Genomic DNA, 17815 nt, shown 5'->3' with positions numbered 1-17815 from the left:
TGGGTGAAACTTCTTTATGCCAGCCCAATGGCTAATGTGTCCGTGAACGGTCGTCTTTCGACGACTTTTGTCCTTCACAGGGGTACCAGGCAGGGCTGCCCCCTGTCGCCTCTCCTTTTTGCCCTGGCTCTCGAGCCCTTGGCGGCCACACTGCGCGTCCACCCCGACCTCCATGGTATCACCTGGACACCTGATTTTGAGGACCGTATCTCCCTGTACGCAGACGACATCCTCTTATATCTGACGTCCCCGTATAAGTCTCTCATTGTTGCCTGTGACGTGCTCAGACACTTTGGGAGATACTCTGACCTGATTATCAATTGGGCCAAGTCCTCCCTGTACGTATTGAAAGGGGACACGCCGCGCCTCCCCAGAGGCTGCAACATTCAGGTGGCCACACAGGGCTTCAAGTACCTAGGGATCTACATCTCTGGGAACCCGAAGGTTCGATACGACCAGAACTTGCTCCCCCCACTGCAGCGCCTTCGACGCGACGTGGAGGGTTGGCGTAAGCTCCCGCTCTCCCTGCTTGGCCGAGCGGCCCTGTTTAAAATGATGTCCTTGCCCAGATTCCTGTATGCCCTACAAAACACCCAAGACCTGGTACCGGCCCGATATTTCCGGGAAGTTGAGAGTCTTCAGCGGGCCCTACTTTGGGATGGCCGCCCTCGGGTGGCGATCACGAAGCTCACGCTCCCGTGGTACGACGGGGGCATAGCACTACCGGATGTTCGTAGGTACTATTGGGCCACCCAGCTTGCAGCCCTCAATCACGGGTTTTATGGGCCGGTGAATAGCCCTGGCTACGCTATGGACAGGTGGCTTATGAGTGGTGGTAATTATTATCGAGCCCTTTACTCCAGATCTCTGGACCGGCGTATGTCCGGTCCCACGAGGACGGCTGTCTCTATTTGGCGTACGATCACCAAGGTGCAGGGATGGCGGGGCAGACTGACCAGCTTCACTCCTCTGTATGAATCCGACATGTTGGGCAGATTATGGCACACCAAGGGCTTTGACAAATGGGACCTCATTGGCATCTCTAGGGTGGGGGATGTGATTTCCAAAGGGACTATCAAGACCTTCCCCCAGCTACAGACTGAGTACCAGCTGGGTGCCTCGGAATTTTTCCGATATGCCCAGCTGAGGCATGCCTTGCTTTCTGCTATGACCCCTGGGGAGGATATCCCGGAAAGCTCACCGCTGGAGGACAGAGTGCTGGACGGCCATATGCCCGACAGCGCAATCTCACTGTCCTACAAAAAACTAATTAATGTCCGCACTGACCTTCTCCTTGGGTTGCGAGATCAGTGGGTGGCGGATGGCCTGGAAATCGACGAGGAGGACTGGCAGAGTGCAGTGTCCTCCCCTAAGGAGGTTGCCATCTCATCTCGGCTTTTTCTGGTCCGACTTAAAATCCTTCATAGGGTATACGTTACTGGCCCCCGCCTTATACACATGGGTTACTCGCCCGACGGCCTCTGTCGTCGAGGCTGTGGTGCCCTCGCTACCTTCTTACACATATTGTGGGAATGTCCGGCCATAGCGTCCTACTGGAGGAGGATTCACAGGGTCATGAGCGAAGCGTCGGGAGTGGGGATTGCGGCAGAAGCTCGTAGGTGCCTCCTCAACATTTGGGAGCCAACAGATCACAACACAGCCCAAACTCAGTGGGTCACCCTAGGCAATATGGTGGCCAAGAGAGACATCGCTCAGAGGTGGGGGGCCAATACGGCACCCCTTGTGGTACAATGGAAAGCCAACATGGATTGGTGTATGTTCCGGGAGAAGACTGTCTATGTTGCCAGGGGTAAACCTAACAAATGGAACAGGGTGTGGGGCGCTTGGAACTCTTACCGGGGTGATGTGTGTCTGCCACCAGAGCCTGTTTCATTGGATGAGCACCTGTCACTGTGACCTATGACACCGACTGTGTACGATAACTGATTGATCCTGCTTTTTCCCCCCCCCTCCTATCATCCTCCACTCTTCTGTACTTCTGAGCTGCTGGTCTCTTTCTCCTCCCGTCCTTCTATTCCTTGCTGTATTCTTCTCCCATTGCCACCCTTCGGCGCCATTTGGCGTCTTTCTTCTTCTTGTTATAAAATTATAAAATAAACCTATAATTTCCTGCCGTACCTGACTTGCACTATTATGCTCTGCCTACTATGCTGCCTTGCCTCCGGGATGTTAGGCTGAATAGCTGTGTGCTCTTGTGAAATAAAGGTTTTCAAAAATTTTAAAAAAAACAAATAAATAAAATAGTTAGGGATACACAATGGAAATTAATATCCTCTGTAATACTGGGTTAGCATGTTTCAGTCATCACACCAATGCCTCACTGGGCTAGTTGGATTTCATCAGGATCTCACAAGGATCCCGTTAGTATCCTATTTGTGTGCATTCAATTGTGAAACTTCCATTCGCCATACACATACATGCCCTACAAACAGACCCATTTCGTCGATATGTCCGTATTTCTTTAATAGTGTCCTATTTAGAGCTCCATGACGGTAAGGAGGCAGGTGGACCTTGTAGTCAAACTTTCATCAAAGGTCTTTTCCTAGCCACAAACCTATTTGATTCCTCCTTTTCCAATATCTTAGATTCTTATTATACACGGTGCAACATTACAGCATATAAAATCAAACACAAGTGAGAGATTTTCCTAGGATCATAGAATGTTGTCAAGCTGGGATATCCTAGATTGATCACAGCTTTTCTGTTTGCACATTGTTTATTTCAGTCATTAGATGGATATTTCTTTATTTCTCCTATTTCATATCAAAGGTTAAAGCTTTGTCTTTAATTCTTGGCAAATTAGGTTGAAACATGGGTGTTAGGCAGAAGCCACAACTATGCACTTTTCACTTCAAATAAGGATTGCCTTGCATAATCCTGCTTGCATCTCTGATCCAGCGGTGTACCAACAACAGATACTTCACAACCATATACTAACTTGGGCCCATAAACACACACACAATAGTTGGATAAACCGCTGGAGTCAAAGTTTATGATTTTTCCTTACAGTTTCAAGATTATTTATTCATTACTCCTAACTAAACTTTCACTGATCAAAAAGTTATTTCCTCTGGTCGATGGACCGTTAGTTGAACTAGTTGATGGTTAAATGACATAGACTAACTTATTCTTTATTTAATGTAAATAACCACAGACTTGAGAAAGTTTTTAAATCTTTATCTAAATTAAATGCATGTTAACCATCTCAAATACACAGTGCAGTCACCATCCTACTTTGGAGAGAAAATTAAATTAATTCATCAAACGAATTACTCAATGAATGATGTCTAAGGAAAAAAGAGGATAGAGAAGAAAAAAAAATCTACAAATGATGAGAATTTATAGTTACCAAGAATGGTGTGAAGACCTACCCCCTGGCCAAAGGGCTGGGAAGGGTCCCCCGGGATAGATCAGGCGACAAACCCTTCAGGACAGGAATCAGGACAGGATAGATGACCTCTCTAAATACCAACAACTGCATCACACCCCTCTCTGACACTCTCTTCCTCCTCGAGATTCTTCCATGATCTTCTTTCTAACCCAATTAAGTTAAGATAGTAGGTTCTGCATTCGGTTCTTCATCAGCATCTTACAGCATCTCTCCTAGCAACAGCATCCCAAATCGCACTAACTAAGTAACTGAAGCTATCTCAATTATACCTTTCGTTCTTCATGTACCACCCAAGAATGTTTCAATATCGTAAAAATACTAAATCTGATTGGTCAGGCAAGGGGGGAAGATCATCACACCATTCTTACATATCATCAAATTCAGTTAAGCTATTATTCACAAACCCATCCCTTCAATTTCATTCATAACTTTAATTTCCCACCCGCATTCATGTTTCATTTGCAACATTTGTTTAAACTCTAACATGCAGGTCCATTCAGTTGAACTTTTCACCATACGTTCTCAGGCTCGGGCACTCTGCAACCTTGCACTTCCTCCGACCTTTGTGTCATCATTCCAGATAAGCTTTCAGTGCCCATGCGAGACTGTCACATGGCTCAGTCCACTCCAGCCATACAAGAGAGGCCCAAATACGCACTAGTGATAAAGTCAGAAAGACAGATGTTACTTAAAAAAAAAAATGGTTTCACTGTACACCACCTGTCTCTACTCTATCCCAGTTTATTTATTAAATTTTTCCCTGCGTTAGCATTAGTAAAAATCACTTGCTTTAGTTCAAGCAAGCAGATGCCAAACACGCGAGTCTTCAACACTCCATATTAGTACCTTATGCTCACGCGCAAGAATTTCCCTCCAAGCGAAAGCTCCCCATACTACGTAGATGCAGCTGACGCATGCACAATAAAGATTTCCCTGTTTAAAGCCGTTCAGTCCTTCGTTCATGCTATTACCGTTAATAAACACATAAGCAAGCTTCACTAACCCGCGTGTTGGTGTGGTGCGCATTAGTTTTACACAAAACATTTTTTAATACCTGTTAGTGAGTTAAAGGAGCGGATTGCTTCCGAGCAAGTCTATTTTCTACAAATCCTTGCTCCATCCCCTCCATGACACAAATATTTCAGTTTTGTGTAGGAGTATCTAAATCTGGCAACCCACATTAAAAAATGATTTCCAAACATTTGAAATTGTTTGCTTTATTTACCAGTTACCATCACTAAATGTTGAAGAGCTGTTTTCATTGAAAGGAAGACACGTTAAATTTTTGTAACTGGAGGAAATTCGAGAGAACTGGATATGGCGGTCTTACATTTTACCAAGCTGTTACCCTGACGAGGTATGGGTGGTCCTATTGTTTGCCCTTCTCCCACCTACCTACGAGATTGATGTTTCAAAGTTTGCAATATACTGTATTAAAACATAATACCACAGGTTAGCTTTGTTGTTATGATGCTCTTAGGTCTGGAAGACTGATCTAATTCAAAGTTACGCTATCTATGGAATGAAAGATGTGTGCTTAGCTAGGGCTGGCTCCTTCAGGATGAAGTTACAGTGAATAGGTGAGCCCACAGGGCAGTGTTTGTGCAAAAAAGTAGGTCCAGTAGGTCGTCTCTGGTGCACCATGTTGGCAGTGTAACTTGTCTAGAATATGCAGAGGTCTTATTAGCGAGCATAGTCTAGTGTAGATTCTGATTACTAGTGATAGTTTGCAGTGTCTCTCGCTGTTCCTATATCTAACCACCTAGGTAGTTTTTCTATGTAAACTAGTAATATTTCATTCTGAAGGACAATATTTTTTTGAAAGTGCTAGTTGGGGATTGAATTGCCTGTACCTTTTTCTTGTGAGTTACCTTTGTCACCATTTCCTTTTTATCATTGGATACTGTGAAGCTTACACTTATTTTGATGTGGAGCTGATACCTCTAACTTTGACATTTATGGTCCATTCTTTGTGTGTGAATTCTGGAGGTAAAGGTTCCAGGGTGAGCTGTCAGGTTGTGCTGGTAAATGTGAGGGGTGGTTTATATATAGTTATGCCAACAATAAGAACATGACAGATGTCTGCTGCTAAAGGTGGAGGTGTCATTTTGGTTTGGGGCAGTGTGTAATTTGTAAAAACATAAACGCAGAGTCCCAAACTTTCTTTAGGGTCCTATTGCTGAATGCCACGGTTGCCATAACCTTTTTCTTTCACTACCCTAAAATTGATTATTCTTACAGGTTGTATTTTCATCCCCCTTTTCTGCCATTATCTTTGTTATCATCTCTCTCACCTTTCTTCCCTGTCAGTCTTTCTCTCTTGCTTTGGGTCATGGTCTGTTGGTGAAAAATGATCCCCAATTTACTAAAAATGAGTGCCAAGACCACATTAAGTGGTGGGAAGTGCTCAGTAAGAATACTTTGCATAGGAGAGCGGTCTCACCTCTGGAGAGCGCTGGCAGCTAAAGCAATCACTTCTACATGAAAATGTGCTGCATATGCTATTTTATGAATGGGCCGGGTCGGGTAGGCTGGGGGTAGAGTTAGTTTGTTCCATCCTTGGGTACAGGAAGCTTTACTCTGACAAAAGGCAACATTGTTTTATCTGTAGCTTAGAAAAGTATGAATCTTCTGCCTAAGTCAGGAGGGTTTGCACGTATACTCGAAATGCGCTCCAATGTACTCATGATATACCTGTAACATATATGTGAGGTTTTAGGATCTGATGTCACTTCTTGTAATGCCACATCCTGTAAAGTCATGGCTTGGGAAGCCACGTGCGATGTTACGCGCCATGATGTCATACGCCGTAATGTCATGTAATGTCACTTGCATACTGGTCAACTAGGTTAGTCTCCCCATTTCTTTTTTTAGGACTTGTGCCCTGGGGTTACCCAATACGAGAGGGTATTGCTGTATGTGTCCCAGGAGCTTACTCCTTTACTTTAGTATTAAATCTTTATTATTGAAAGATTGCAGCACACATGAAACAATATCATCTATTGCAGCCATCACATCATCTCCATATAACATAGACAAGAAGAGAAAGTGAATCCTTAAATCCAACAGTGCTAATGCGAGTTTGAGCTGCTTCAAAATAGGCTGTGCTAAGATCATAACTTAACAGAAGAAAAAATAAGACCAACTAAAACCCCCCTCCCACCCTACCCTTCCCCACCCCCCAGCCGTGTTCCAAGTCCACCGTCTATAATGTCCGTACCTTTGCATCCCTCAGTCCGCCTTCGGATGTTTGGGATCAGAGAGGCGTAGCAGCCAGAGGTATCCAGGACATGTGACCTCACGGAATTCCGAGGCTAATAGGGACAGGAAGGGCTTCCACAGCTCTGCATATCTGGACCCCTCCCCCGCCACAGTCAGCGAAAGCTTCTCCATTCCAAGCACATGCCTTAAGCGATGAAGCCAGCCATTGAATGTGGGGATATGTGCAGTTCGCCAGTGTGTAAGTATATTCTGCATTGCAGAACCCAGCGCAATAGCAATCAAGTGGCCTCTGCTGGAGCGTAGTGGGTATGTCAAGGGATTCGGAAGACCCAGGAGGACATCTGAGGGGAGGCGCAGAATCTCTGTCCCAAGATGCGTATCTATCTCATCTAATATTTGCTTCCAGGAAGCCTGAAGATGAACACAATCCCAGAGCAAGTGGACCAGTGTACCCACCTGACCGCAACACCGCCAGCATGTCGCCTCTTTGGTATGATCCATCGCGTGGAGGCGCTCCGGGGTATAGTACCAGTAGGTTGCGATCTTAGTGAGAATGTCAGTAAGCCCCATGTGATACGCTGAATGCCTCGCTCTATAGTATACTCCCTCCCATTCTTTATGGCTAAGTGTCCTGCCTATCTTTTTCTCCCAGCGTGCCTTACCATCACTGTAGGTGTGAGCATACCTAGCCAGCAGCATTATATATAAATCTGAGATTAGTTTTTTGTCTATTGTACGTGTAATCAACCAATGTTCATAGGGCAATAGGTGTCTATCGGACACTGGGCACACATGCTCACTAAATGCCCAATGTCGCACTTGGAGGTAATGTAGCCTCTCTGACTCCGGCTTCTCATATGCTTCCCGAAACTGGGTAAAATGGATCTCTCCCTCCACTGAATACATGTGGAAGAGGCATCACCAACCAGCCGTCGCCACCCCGCATAGGCCACCGAATTTGTACCTGGTGTGAAGTCGGGGTTATCCATCAAAGGGGTAAGCTTGGACAGGAAAGTGGTAAGTTTGTGTTTTACATTGGTTTGGTCCCAAACCTTCATGGAAATCCTTGTAATGTAAGATGCATAAAGATTAGGGGGCCGATGCTGCTTTCGGAGGAATGGAATTTTCTGTAAGGGTCGGCCGGCCACCGCTTGATCTTGAAACAATCAATGCTTCTCGGACTCCCATCTTCTCCACTCCACCAGGAGACGTACTTGAGCTGCTTGGAAGTAAATCAAGTGATCCGGGATTCCAAGTCCCCCTCCCTCCGGCGGGAGCGTCGCCAGCCTCAGCTTTAGACGCAGCTTTCGCCCATTCCAATTGAACTGGGCCAATTACGATTGAGTTTGCTGTATCCAACCCGTCGGTAGTCGGAGAGGGATAGTGCGGAACAAGTATAAAATCTGAGGGGGAAAGGTCATTTTGACCGCAGCTATCTTGCTCAACCATGACAGAGGGTAGTGTTTCCCAGGCCCCAATTCCAGCTTAATTTTCTGTCGCAGCCGGGCATAGTTAATGTAAACCGTGTTGATAAGTGAGGGAGCCAATTGAATTCCCAGGTACGTGATAGCTAAATGGGGAATGAGCTCTGTAGGTGTTCTCCAGTGGACTTTTCCAGAGACAGGTCAAGAGCCACCAACTTGCTCATATTAACTTTGAAGCCGGAACTTTGTGCAAAAAGTTCTAAATCCGTGAAGCAGGCAATGATTCTCGTGGGTTAGCCAGTGAGATCAGGACATCGTCAGCGTAGAGCAGGGGTCTCCAACCTTTTGTGTAGTGTGAGCTACTTCTGGTCAGTGAAAATCGTCATGAGCTACTAAACTCCAAGCAACTCGCACAATTTTCGAGCGACCCCCCTCGCCCAGTTTTATTGACGTTAAGCCTATTTCTTCAGAGCCCATGGGCCCCATACTGTGGCTTCAACACAATAACACTGAAAGAAACAACGTTTTTTTTCCCTTTTTACATGTGCACTGCCTTCTGCAGCACAGTGAGACAAAAAGCTAAAGCACAAGCCACAACAGTGACACAACAAAAGCACAAGCCGTGCAAGCGGAGGCTGATGCTTGTCATAATGGGACAGAAAAGAGGCTCTGGCACCAAATTAAAAGCAGCCCATAAGCCGGGTCTGATGGCTCACTGCAATAAAGCAGCCACTGCAGTGGCCTGTGCTTGACCTCATGGCTACACGTTTAAATCCCTGCAGGTCCACTCATCCTTTCATCCATTTGAGGTTGATATAATGAATAGCCTTGAGTTGGGTAACAATAAACATCTGTTATTCAGCTCCAGGACACCTTCGGGTAATCGTGCCCTTTGCAACTAGACCTGTTATGTTATTAAATATAGTGCAGGCAAATGAAATAGCTAAAAAAAAGTGTCCCACATTTGCAAAATAAGTAAAACTAAGACATGTTGTAGGACGGTGTTTTTCAAGGTATGGAAGACTACTTGACTATTTGTGCTTGCAGCAGGCAATGTTTGGTACTATCAGAAAAATTTACAATATAAGCAGCCCACTAGCCAATAAACTCGGCACACAAATATCCAAAAACCCACAGAAAAGCATTGGCACAGACTACCAACCAATAAAATTGTCACACAAACAGACCACAAAACAACCATACATAACATCCTGAATGGCCACACGACACCATGAAACAGTCAAGGCCTGACTGTGGAGAGGCCAGAGCTGGGAAGCCAGAGCTGCCTGTGTCCCTGAAGAGCACACAGAGGCCAGTGAAAAGGCACATTGTGGTCCAGCCCACCTCTGGTTCAGTCAGCACAGGTACAGAATGGACCAGCTTGAGAGGTAGAAGCTTAAATGGGGCATGGCAGGGGACGTTGGTGACAACTATTGGATGTTATATTGAAGTGAAGGCAGGAGTCAGAAAGCTAGCATCAGTGTAACAACAACCTTTTTTTGTCAAAAGGCCTCCTGCACCTCTGACTTGTTCCCACACACAGCTGTGTTGCACAGGTCCATCAATCAAGCCTATTTGCTAAGGGCGAACAGGAAGTCTTCAGTCACAGGGGTCTCGACATTCAGAGCAGTCTTTCATATCCTCCAAGTAGTTCTCAATGTGGAATCTGGATTGTCGCGGTGTGGAAGGTAAATTTGCTCTGTAACTGGGTGCTGGCTTCTTTGAGCAATACCTTGACATCAGCATCTTTATTGATCGCAATGTGCACCGATGGCATTGGCTGCGACACAGTTAGTGCCCAGATGTGGTGGCTGTGCAGCGCCTTCAGTCTCGGGATGCGCAGCAGAGATTCCTTCACAGCACGGAAGTCTACTCTACGCCCCTTGAGTCCCTTCCATCAGTACAAGCAGCACATCCCTCAGTATGGCAAGTATAGTGTGATCCCCAGGACCAGGATGGAAAAGACTAGGAACGTACAGATGGGATCCACAATTTTATACTTGAAGTAGATGACGTAAGAAGCCACCAGTACCCCAGTACCCCAACGCTCTGCACCAGGTCCCCCACAACATGAATGAAGACAGCTCGCACACTGGTGCTCTGCTCCTTCTCGGGGGTGGTCTTGTGCGAATGTTCATGTGATCCTTCCGTAGGGCCATGACTATGACCATGCCCAGTCTGATGCAGGATAAAACCCACCATTACGATTTTAACTGCTCGTAATGGTGAGGTGATTAGCATAATATTCCCTGCCCACTCTCACCACGTGCTTCCGGTGCCCTCTCCCTGCCTGGCTCCATGCCCATGCTATCGCCCCCTGCACCCTGTACCCTGTTTCTGCTCTCTATCCTCCCCTGCTCTCACTCCGTGCTTCCGGTACCCCCTGTCTGTCCGGTTCTGTGCTACAGGACCCTGCCTCTGTCCCACTCCCTACTCACTGCATATCCATGGCTAAGGTCCCTGCACCTGTCCCTGCCCTGCTCATCACTGTCCTTTATCGCTGCACTCCCCCCTGTCCCTTGTTCTGCCCAACATGTCTGCCTTTCTGCCACTGCTCCCTGTCCCAACCCCTGCACTCTGTCCTGGCTCCCGGACACGCTCTATGTTACTGCACCTTGCCCATGCTCCCTGCCCCTTCTCTAATCCTACACTGCCCTTATCCTGCACTTGCTCCTGTCCTGAGCCCTGTTCACCGTCTCTGGCTCTCCCTCACTCTTTCCTTGCCCCCCTCTCTCCCGGTCTACGTCCTAAGTCTGTTGGTTACATCTCGACAATCTTCTCGTTGAACCCTCTGTCTCTCTCCATCCCCACTGTCTCTCCCCAGCCCCTCTCTCTCCTCCTACCCCTACTGTCTCCCCCAGGCCCCCTCTCCGTCATGCCTCTCACGGTATCTCTGCGCCTCCACTGTCTCTCCCGAGCCCCTCTCTTGTCTGCCCCTCACTGTCTCTCTCCGCCCCAACTGTCTCTCCCCAGCCCCTCTCTCTCTTGCTCCTCGCGGTCTCTTTCAGTACAGCGGCCCCTCTCTCTCTCACTCTCTTTCTAGCGCCCCAGACTCTCCCTAGCACCACTGTCCCCTCCTGCCCCTGTCTGTCCTGCCCCTCACCATGTCTCTCCAGCGGCCCCTCTCTGTCTCTCTCCGGCTCCTCTGTCCCTCCCCAGCCCCCTCTCTCTTTCTCTCCATCCCCTCTCTCTCTTTCTTTCCAGCCCCTCTCCTAACACCACCTTCAATCTCGTAGTCACAAAACCAGAGATTATCAAGTCACCACCCAGATGGCAAGAACTGAGAGCAAAGACCTACTTTGCTCCAGCCTCGCTCTGGTTCCCCCGCCCCTCTCTGGCTCGGTCCCGCCGTTGCTGTGGTCGCAGAGCTCATAGTGCCCGAGCCCGGCCTGTGCAAAGGGGGAGGAGGGTGTGTGTGTGGGGGGGACTGGGGGGGAAGGGGTGCAAAACTCTTGCACCGGCTGCAAAGTCCCCTCCTCCTCTTCAGCTGACCCTTCTCGATGACCTCAGCTGATTGACCCTCTCGCAGCACTGACCCTCCCCTGCCCATTGTTTCTCCCTTACCGGGCCCAAGTTTATTTCCAACAGCCACACCACTCAGTATCCCTCGGTGCACTCGGCCCTCGTCACCATTCCACTGCGAGACTGCAGCAAAGGAACGTCATCCTCTTCGGCCCGCCCCACCCCATCTAAGTGCAAGCCGATTAGAGCAGCTGCGTTTGGTGAGGGCGGGCAACAGACACGGAAATAAGCCTAAATAGCCCAAAATAAAACTAATGGGCTACTAAATTAAGCAGCAGTTCGGCGAGCTACTCACAGGGTCTCGGCGAGCTACCGGTAGCTCGCGATCGACCGGTTGGAGACCCCTGGCGTAGAGGCTGATTGTATGGACATAGCCCCCAAATTTGATCCCTGCCACCTGTGGGTTAAGCCACAGCTTCTGTGCCAAGGGCTCCATGTAAAGGGTGAAAAGGAGGGGTGACGAAGGGCACCCCTGCCTAGTGCCTCTCTCCATGGGGAACCGGGGGGACGTGTGCCCATTAACGCGAACTGCAGCCGTCGGGAACTTGTAACAGTTCAGTACATATGTGCGGAACTTTGCACCCAAACCCACTTTCTCCAGGACATTCTCTAGATAAGGCCAATGTACCCTATCAAACACTTTTTCAGCGTCAATAGCCAACATCAAAAATTCTCCTCGCGTTCAAGTCGCTTTTCCAATGAGGTACAGGGCCTGCTTAGTGTTATCTGAAGTTTGCCGCTCCGGGATGAATCCTGCTTGGTCTGGGTCGACTAAGCCTCCCATATGGGGCACGAGCCGGGCCGCCAATATCCCAGTGTATAACTTAAGATCCACATGAAGGAGCGAGATGGGGCGGTATGCACCACATTGCGACCTATCTTTCCCCGGCTTACGGATGTCAGCTATGGATGCCTGTAGGAGGTCTCCTGGTATCGCCCCGGGCTCTGAGAAGGTGTTAAAAAGGCACATGAGGACCTGTGCACAGAAAGTCTTATAAAAGACTGCCGGAAAACCATCCGGGCCATGCGTTTTGGCCACCTTAAGGCGTGAGGTGGCAGAGATAACTTCCTCCGGACGAATGTCGCGCTCTAGATGCTCGGCCTACTCCTTTGTAAGGGAAGGTAACAGGACGGAGTCAAGGAAAGCCTCCCCAACCGAGTCCTTCAAGGGGAGCTGGCAAAAGGTGCCTCTAAACAGTTAGTGGAAGCACTTGCCCCGCATGTTTGCCTAGATAAAGATTTTCTGTTGGTTGGTGATTTTAATATTCATAGTGAGATAGAAAATAATAGTGAGGCCAAATCCTTCTTGACTGACTTATCTTTAATAGGACTGAAACAGCGTAATAGTGGACCTACGCATCTGGCAGGTCACACTTTAGACTTGATTCTCTCCAATTTTTCTGGTATTGAATGCTATACGCCCAAACAGTGTAATTGGACAGATCATTTTGTGCTTGAGTTCTCAATGCCGGAGATAGGCACATGTTCCAATCTTCCTGTACAAATTCCGCTTAAACGAAGGCAATGGCATAAAATAACCGATGAAAATTTTAAAAAGGCTTATGTTCCTCCTCTTATTATGGCTACTGATGATATTAATACTGCACTTTCAAAACTAGACTCAGCCACTAACACTGCGGTGCAGCAGATTGCCCCGCTAACACATTTAAAAGTGTCTTGCTAGGAAACAGGAGGTTTGGTTTTCTGAAGAACTGTGAAGCCTTAAGCGCATGGCTAGGAAGACTGAAAAGATATGGAGAAAGTCGCACTTGGAGGAAGACAAAATCAATCATCAGAAGGCTACAAACACCTATCATAAAGCCATTCGATCTGCACATAAGAACTATGTCACCTCGCAATTAGAGGCAGCAGGCAATGATTCGAAAGTACTCTTCCAGATTGTAAATACCTTTTTAAAACCTGTGGCATGCGAAAGTGCGGATATGGCATCACAACATCTTTGTGACAATATTTTGAGTTTTTTAACCGAAAAAATTGATGCTATCTATGAAAAGATAGAGGCACTGATCCCAGCCATGACTAGCCAGGATAATCACATACTGGTGCAAACTGTGTCCACTAATTCCAACACCTTCGATAATTTTCCTGAGATTTCTTTGTCAGAGGTTGAGAAGCTGCTCAATGACATTAAAAGTGGGAGCCCGTCTGATTTATTACCAGCCAGGTTAATGGGACCGTTAGGGAGAACACTTGGTCCTGATATTCAGAGACTGGTGAATCTCTCACTAACAACAGGAAGTGTCCCACGAGAATGGAAAAAGGCCCTAGTCAGACCGATTAGGAAGAACACCTCCTCCCCTTGGACCAACATGTCTAATCTTAGGCCGATCTCCCTGCTACCTTTTTTGGGGAAAATCATCGAAAAGCACACAAATAAACATCTGTCCAACTACCTTGAACAATCGGGAAGCCTTGATCCCTTACAGTCAGGTTTCAGGCCAAAATACAGTACCGAAACGGCCCTGCTGTCGATAACGGATGATCTCCGCATGTACCAGGACAGTGGTTATTCCGTTGTCCTGGTGCTGCTGGATTTATCGGCAGCGTTCGATACCATCTCACACAACATCTTGATCGAACGACTGACTGTGAATGGAATCGGCGGCAAGGCACTGGACTGGATAAAGAGCTTTCTCTCCGACCGCACCCAATGTGTCACCATGGGTGAATTCAGGTCGGAAGAGGTTAAGATCACCAAGGGGGTTCCTCAGGGATCCTGTTTGAGCCCGACTCTTTTTAACACCTACGTGGCCCCCTTGGCAGATATAACCAGAGCCTTCGGTTTCTGTCCAGTGTCCTATGCTGACGATACGCAGCTGCTTTTTCCCTTTAAACAACTAACACCGGAGGTTATACAATCTTTCTCCGAGGGGATGAAAGCAGTATCTCGGTGGATGTCTTCCAACTTTCTTCAATGTAACGTTGGTAAGACTGAGGTGATGCTTTTCGGTGAAGCAAGGGTCCAATGGTCCCCTGACTGGTGGCCACTGGACTTAGTCCCAGTCCCCGAACCTAAGCTAATAATCAAGAATCCGGGGGTACGGTTGGAACCGGAGTTGATTATGAAACAACATGGTAACAGCATTGTGGGATCCTGTTTTCATATGTTAGGTCTCCTCCGTAGGATATTCCCTTTCCTCCCGGACTCCTTCAGAAGAACTTTGGTTCAGGCTTTAGTAATCAGCCGTCTTGATTATTGTAATGGTCTTCTGGCAGGTGCAAATGAAGAGGTACTAGACCGCTTGCAAGTAGTGCAGAACACAGCAGCCAGGCTGGTTCTTAATGCCCCCCCTAGATCTCCATCTAAACCTCTGCTGAATAAACTTCACTGGCTGTCCATACGTCAACGAGTGAAGTTTAAGACCTGCTGTATTATACATAAAGGTCTACATGATCTAGGACCGGACTATTTGGCCAGAAAATTTGTACCATATGTCCCTACTCGCACTCTTAGGTCTAGTGAACAGCTGTTGCTGAGTGTACCCAAGATCAGTAGAACTAGATTGGGTGGTAAGGCCCTGTCGGTGGTGGGTCCTATTTTGTGGAATGCGCTTCCACTTTTACTGAGACATTGCCCCGACCATCTCCTTTTTAGGAAACAATTGAAAACTTTCTTGTTTAGTCAAAATTAGTTAAGCCAGTCTTTTGTTTTAGAATTAGGTAACTGTTTCAGAGGGTTTTAGAATTTCAATTCTACTGCTCTATACTTGCGTGCCGGCTGTCTCAAGCGTGGAGATACTCCTGCGGGAGTCTATTCCTAGCGCTATACAAACCTGCAAATAAATAAATAAATAAATAAATAAATAGAGGTTGGTGTAAAATTCACTAAAAGCACTTGCGATACCAGGTTCGTCCGTGACGCACCTGCCGTCCGACCAAAGAATTTCCTGAACTTTTTGTTGCTGTCGTGCTTCACGCAATTTGTTAGCTAGCAATCGTCCACACCTATCCCCAATCGTATAATAGGCATGCCGAAGTCTCAGCGCCGCAAATTCCGCCCTGTCCTGATCGATAGCTGCCAATTGTTGCCGCACAGCTTTAACTTGCCACAATACGCGGGGGCCCCTGTTCGTTGGTGCATTTGCTCCAACTCCCTTGTACATTGAATGAGTTCTTCACGCTTGTGACTGCGTTTGGCGTTATCCGCTGCAAAAATCGCTATAAACTCGCCCCGTAAGACCGCCTTCAGCACTGCCCACTGTGTAGCAAGTGTGGTGACTGTGTTGCTGTTGTCAGAGAGGTAATCCGTGATGACGCGCTGTACTCTTGTGACTACCTCTTTGCGGTGTAGTAAAGTCTCTCTAAGTCGCCATGTCAGCTGCGCGCGCTGAATTGGTGGGAAGGCAAGCACAACTGTCCCCAGGGCGTGATCAGAGAGAGAGGCAACCCTGATTTCCACCTCAGTTGCTAACGCCTGTATTGAAGCCGACGCCAGCCGTTAATCTAGACGGGCGTATGTTTTGTGAGCATTAGAGTAGTATGAGTATGCACATTCCTGGGGATGAAAACTGCGCCATAAATCTTTAAAACCTAGGTCATGAAGACAGGCTAGTCCCTCCGCAGAAAGATTGCCTGTCTGCGAGGAGTGCTAACATGACCTATCTAGGGTATTGTCAAACACCAAATTTAAGTCCCCTCCCAAAGAATGTGGTGATCTGGGGTGACGGTAGCGTCTGTGAGGGCAGAGTGAAAGAACCTTTCTTGGCCTTTGTTAGGGGCATAGATTGAGCCAACAGTGAACGTGTAGCCCCCCAGAGCAAACCTGTACGTCAACAGCCTTCCTTTTATCTCAGCCTCCTTCTGTATGATCCTCCCCTTAAACCTCTGGGCCACCAGAATAGCTACTCCTGCTGTTTTAGTGTTGCCTGAAGAGAAAAACTGATGTGGGAACTTTCGGGACTGAAGGCGGTGGCAGTCCCTCTGTAAAAGGTGTGTCTCCTGCAGGAGACAAATGTCCGCCTGTGAGTGCTCTAAACAGGAAAGGACCGATTTACCCTTCACAGGATTATTCAACCCCCTTACATTTAAAGTGAGTACCTTAAGTTCTGTGGTCAGCATCTACTCTACAAGGGTGACAGAAGGCAGAAGAACCGCACTAGCGCTGCACAAACTAAAACCAAGAGCGTCTGCCTTTCTAAAAAGACTAGGAGTTGTGTGTCTATCTCAACCCCAGGCGCATGGTGGACAAGGAACACTGACCCCTCCCACCAATCCCCCCCTCCCGAAAAGAAACTTCCCCCAGAACATGAAACCAAGTACTCCGAAACACATTGTCCATCCAGGTGATTGGGAATGTAGTACAACGGGATAGTTTGATCAATTCACAACAGCCCTTCCTCCCCCCAACGGCCTACTAAGAGAAACAAGTAAACAAATAGCTGTAGTAAATCATAAAAGTCAGCTAGGGTGGGGCGAGGTCAACTCGGATGAGACTGCTTCCACCGCGGCGAGCTGGCCATCCCTAATCTCGGCTGCAGGGGGCTTCTTTAAGCGACGCCGTCTGCCTTGCTGGCGCCACCGGGGCTTAGAGTCATCCGTTTCCACAGCTTGGCCCATCGACTCACTCTCTTCAGCTGGTGGATCTATACCCAGCAGGCGGCATGCTTCCGACAAACATCGGAGCTGATAGAGCTTATTGTCCAGTTTGAACACCAGGCGAAATGGTTGGCCCCAACTGTAGGAAATGTTGCGTAGCTGAAGGTGTGACGTGATGGCTTTAAGGTTCTGCGCTTCTGCAGGGTGAGGGCGGACAAGTCCTGGAACAGAACCGGGGACTGGTTTCGGAAGGACAGGGGATGTAACTGCCGGGCTTTCTGGAGGATTTCTTCTTTGGTGCGTTTGTCCTGCACACATGCTAGAATGTCCAGCGGTGGAGTCGACGCGGGGCGTAAGGGTCCCACCCTATTTACTCTGTCTAGTCGGGGGTCTGACTCCAATAGGTGCCCCAAAATGCGATTGAAGAGTTCCCTCGTGAATCCTAACAGGTCTCTAGTGTCTTCGGTCAGTGTCACTCCCCGGATCCGTACATTATGTCGATGAGAACGGTTCTCCAGGTCCTCAAGGTGTATCTGGAGATCAACTTGTTGGTCGTGGATCCGAAAAATCTCCTGTTGTAATGCCTCAATTTCGGTGTCTCTCCCGTTACTCTTGTTTTTCAACTCAGCCACATGCTCCCCTATGCCGTCCACGTCTCTGCGGACCTCCTTGTTCTCCT

At 47.9% G+C, this 17815-nt stretch overlaps 1 protein-coding gene and 1 pseudogene across 1 annotated transcript in view; one reads left to right on the top strand and one right to left on the bottom strand.

Moving 5' to 3' along the window:
- Positions 1 to 17815, top strand: part of CPQ (carboxypeptidase Q) — a 2019872-nt gene that overhangs the window by 1199599 nt on the left and 802458 nt on the right. The gene's annotated exons all lie outside the window — the stretch shown is intronic.
- Positions 9658 to 10260, bottom strand: LOC147724477 (proton-coupled zinc antiporter SLC30A2 pseudogene; annotated as a pseudogene).

This window comes from Lissotriton vulgaris, chromosome 4_1 (assembly GCF_964263255.1).
Source record: "Lissotriton vulgaris chromosome 4_1, aLisVul1.2, whole genome shotgun sequence".
Lineage (NCBI taxonomy): Eukaryota > Metazoa > Chordata > Amphibia > Caudata > Salamandridae > Lissotriton > Lissotriton vulgaris.
This window is presented reverse-complemented; position numbering and strand designations above follow the sequence as displayed.